This window comes from Pelobates fuscus, chromosome 2 (assembly GCF_036172605.1).
Source record: "Pelobates fuscus isolate aPelFus1 chromosome 2, aPelFus1.pri, whole genome shotgun sequence".
Lineage (NCBI taxonomy): Eukaryota > Metazoa > Chordata > Amphibia > Anura > Pelobatidae > Pelobates > Pelobates fuscus.
The window spans coordinates 314666171-314671243 of NC_086318.1; positions in this window are offsets into that span (position 1 = coordinate 314666171).

Here is a 5073-nt window from a genome sequence, read left to right on the forward strand (position 1 = left end):
GCTGGGAGACATGGGGACACTGAGAGACATGGGGACTCTGTGTCCCCATGTGTCTCTGTGTCATAATGTCTCCCAATGTCCCTTAGTGTCTCAGTGTATGTCTCCTTGCAGCCTTTCCCCCCATCCCTTACTTCCCTGAGCTGTAGGCTGTCTCTGCAGGGTGGGAGCTGCTGTCTGGACTCCCTGTAGCTGCTCCCCTGCGGATCAGTGATTAGAGATAGGCAGGGAGGGATATGCTGGAACTTCCTATCCCTGCCTCTCTCCATACACAGCGACCCCTACTGGCTAGTGCTGGTATTGCATAGTAATCTCTTGTTTATACTGAGAAAAATACCAGCATTTGTATTGCCAGTATCACTGTAATATTGGAACCAGCCAGGCAGCCTCAAATACTGGCTGTGCCAATAAAATAAAAGCCAGGTGGAATCCCTAAGAGTATTTTTTATTTTTATTTTATTTAAATCAATGGGCCTATTCCATGGGCCTGGAGCTGCAGCTCCATCAGCCTCTTCCCCTCTAACCTCCCTTCAGGTAGCATCCAACACACAAATCCACTCATACCTTCTCCAGTCAGCCCTATATTCTTGAACCTCCTGGAGAAGCTCAACCTCCAACTTACTATTACAACATTCCATAATATGAAGTTCTGTATACAGTCTTCATATTTAACCCTGCTGCCGTCACAGGACCCTGGACCAGGATAGTAGGCATTTTTATTTATTTTATTTATTTATTTAGTCTCAATATCATGCAGTCTCTTCTCTAGCTGTAAGTTATATGATTTAATTTGTTCATATTCCTCTTGTACTTTTTGTAGTATAATTGCCTGATTTGAAAATTTCTCAGAGAGGATGGCAATTTCCGATCTAATATCTTTAGTGTTATTTTCAATATCCGCTTTGATATTTTTATGAAGGTTGTCCAGCATTTGCATTAAGAGTTGTTGCGTCAGTCCCTGTGAGTTTTCCGGCAGGTGTGGAAAATCATCCTCTGATATATTTGATTTTTGGTGTGCAGAGAGCTGAGCATTTTCTAAGGGTATAGATTTTCGTTGCCTCTCTGAATCTGTATATGCCGTTTTAGGTGAGTAAAATATACCGATTGTTGCCTTATTTTTCTCCATATTTTGCGCTTTCTCTTTTTTAGGAGCCATATATAATGATAGGACTCTTAATTTAAACTTTGCACCGCAGAAGTAAGCTATTGTATATTTCTTTAACACAGATATTCTCTCTTTTCTTTTTCTTTTTTATAGCATTTACTCCTCCGGACTTTCTTGTTTAAAAGGGGTTCTGGACTCTCCCATTTCCCCCTTTCTCTCTCTCTCCCCTTTCTCCTCTCCCTTTCCTCTTCACTGCACCTCCAGATCTCAAGTAACTGTCCCTTTAAGTTATCTCTTATTTATCGAGTGTGGGATAGAGGTCAATGTCAGATAAAAGGAGAAATATAATTTTTACTCACAGGTATTGTTTAATGCACGCTGGGACCGCATTCATTCCCATCTGAACGCTGCCAAATCAGTCTTCCATTTACCAGACGTAAATACCTTCAAGCTGAGGGTTGTAGTATCGGTTCTTGTAGCAGCTTTGTGGCAACTTTGTAGCAGCTTTGTAGCAGCTTTGTTGCAGCTTTGAAAGACCTTCAGCTGCTCAGCCGCATAACAGGATCTTTGCCTCGCTGCCATCAATTTTTTCAGCGCCGTTCTGCCTGGCGTCCTCGCTGCCTCACTTGCTTCGTTGCCCCACTTCCTGGTCCGTGAAGGCGCACGTACGCACCTACGTAACGATCCGCCCGCCCATCTCCGCCAACAACTACTCCTTACGTTCTTTTCTTGAGGCTTCACTGCATTCTAAGTTTAAATAGCAAACTTTTTTTTGTTGTTATCTTTTGTCTGTTTGAATAATTACATTCAGGATAGGAGCATAATGTTTGTGCATTATGACTGACAGAACGTATTTTGTTGCAAATTGTAGCATTTATAGTTTAATTTAGTTTCTGCACAGTTTTAAATTATTGGTGATTAAAGGGGAAGATTGAATATTTGCACTGCATTGGTATTATTGATGTTTCGGCCATTTTTAATAGCCCATGTGCTGTATTGTCTCTCTCCTGTTGCAACTAACTAGAACTAAACTGAATATATTGTAATTGTTTTTAGATGTTACATTTTGTACATTTTGTGGCTTCACTGCATTCTAAGTTTAAATAGCAAACTGTTTGTTTTTTTGGTTCTCTTTTGTCTGTTTGAACCATTGAATTCTGGGTAGGAGCATTGTGTTTACATGATAAAGGTATTGGGGCTAATACAGTGTGGTGGCTATTGTTTAGCCAGGTTACCATTTCCATTTTTATACTGGAGTGTGTTTAATAGAAAATGAACAGTCTGCACTTAAAAGCAGAAGGGTGGTTTTGTGTTTTGCTATCTGTGGGCATTTGTTGTATTGAGACTGTGAAGTTTTTTTTTTCTTAAAAGACAAGAGTTTGTTTGAATAGGTTAATGTAATTAAGTTTCTCAAATGGTTTAATCTCGCCAGTTTTAGTTTTTTTAAATTAATCCCATTGTTAAAGACTCAGGGAGAGCTCAGTTTTAAAATGTCATTTCTAGGTACTAAGTATTTTTCTGTAGAAGTACTAGAGTACTTCAAGAATGACATTGACAAACATGATAGATCATATGAGCTTCCAGAACCAGCAGGCCCCAATTGTGGAAAATATGAAGGTTTCATGGATGTTTTGACACAGATTGTTACTAATACAAAGTGCCATATTAAGAAAAGGAAAAGCTTGGTGGCACAAGCGGTTGTTGCTGCAATAGGGGGTTTGGCAAGCATGGTACTCGAATTGCAGCAAGCTAATTTAGTAACCACTAATAAAATGGAAGATGCTCTTGATGAAAGAGATTGTTTTAAAATAGCTGCCCTAAGAACAAACAAAATGATCGAGGGGTTGGAGAAGGAATTAAAGGAAATAGAACAACAGAGAGATGCATATAGTCTAAGATCACTGAACTCCAAGACCTAGTCATGGAATATAAAATGAAAATGAAAGAAAACACAAATAAATTGGATAAGGAGATTCCTAGAGTATGCCAAGGCCAGTCTTATTTTATATCTGAAAGTAAAGAACCAGAGCTGGGAACAAAACACAAGGGGAATGTGCCAATTGTAAATTGTGTCCCACAAGCCCCTATAATAATAACTGAACATTTTAATGTAAGAGAAATGCCTACTAGCTTCTCTAGGCAGACGAGGACTATGTCAATCACAGACAAAGATAATTTCCAGAAATGGTGGGGAAGTATGCCAACTGACGACTTTAACACCTTTACACATTGGTTTATGAGGGGAGCAAATAGAGCAAAAAAGGAGGTCTTAACTTAGAAGAATGGACAGAACTGTTAGAATATGCTATGAGTCCTTTGGCTAGCAGACTATTTGGATTTAATAACAGTGTGTCTGATCAGGCAGGAAGAATTGCTGCAACAAATTTCTATCTACTCAGCATAGAGAAAGAAATAGCTAATAACTGAAAATGGATACTATACAGATGAAGAAGTGCTGAGATTACCAAGTCAAACTATTAACACAGGCCAGAATGAGGATAAAGTAACAGCAAGAAGCAGGAAGAAGCAACAACAAGGCTTGCATTTCATTTTTTTCACATTGAAATTTGCCAGATTGGTTATGTTGCCTTTGAGAGCGTATGGTAGCCCAGGAATGAGAATTACCCCCATGATGGCATACCATTTGCAAAAGTAGACAACCCAAGGTATTGCAAGTGGGGTATGTCCAGTCTTTCTTAGTAGCCACTTAGTCACAAACACTGGCCAAATATTCGTTTTTTGCTTTTTTCACACAAAAACAAATATGAACGCTAACTTTGGCCAGTGTTTGTGACTAAGTGGCTACTAAAAAAGACTAAACATACCCTACTTTCAATACCTTGGCTTGTCTACTTTTTCAAATGCTATGCCATTATGGGAGTAATTCTCATTCCTGGGCTACCACACCGTCTCAAAGGTAACATTACTAATCTGGAAAATTTCAATTTGAAAATGGAATGTTCTATATTTGACCCTGTAACTTTCCAAAACAATATAAAACCGGTTAATGGGGAGTACTGTTGTACTTGTGAGACATCGCTGATTACAAATATGTGCATTTTTTTGCAGTAAAACCTAACAGTGTTATGACATTCACAGTTAAAATGTCAGACGGAAATGCAAATTTAAAAAAAAATCTTATTTTCTCACATTTTTTTTATTTTATTCATAATAAATTATGTTCCATATATGAATAGTTAATGATAGATTAAAGCCCTGTTTCTCCTGAACAAAATGATATATAATAAGTGTGGGTGCATATAATTTGAAAGAGGGGAACTACGGCTGAACAGACATATAGCGCAAATTCCAGTTTTTGTTCACGTTTTGTTTTGATCACTATTGACTCCGTCCTGAAGGGGTTAAGCTATAGTCGTTTTGGTTAGTATAACGTCCCTTTAACAATAAAATACCCCTGATATAGCCCTAAAGTATGATCTTTTATTTATTTTTTCTGAATCCCTAAGTCACAATAAAACCACCAATCTCAATGAAAAGTTTTGTATTCACTGATTTTCTATAAGAAGCATTTGAATGAACAATGCCCAGCATTAATAGTGAAGTAAGTTCTGGGGAAAAGGTAGCTAACCAGCCACAAGAGTATTATTCCTTTTAAACGTTATGACAGATTTATTGTTCAACTTGCCAGTGTCAATTAGAGAGCAATAAAAATAACGTAATAACCCGGCCTACAATCTAGTCAGACTAGGAATAAATATGTGTGTTTTTGGTATAAATATGTTTGCTCAGAATAGTCTTGGTCTGAAAGAAATTAAAGTTATAACAAAAAAAATGAATGAATTGAGTGTCATTCTCTTTTTAATACATTTCTCGGTCTACGTGACCTGATCTTTAGGTAGAGTACAAAACCTCATATAGATTATATCCATCTATTATTGACCTTGTGGATGCTTTGTTATCTAATGTGACTATGCCCCTCCTTCCAACATGACTCATGGTTAAATACAAGT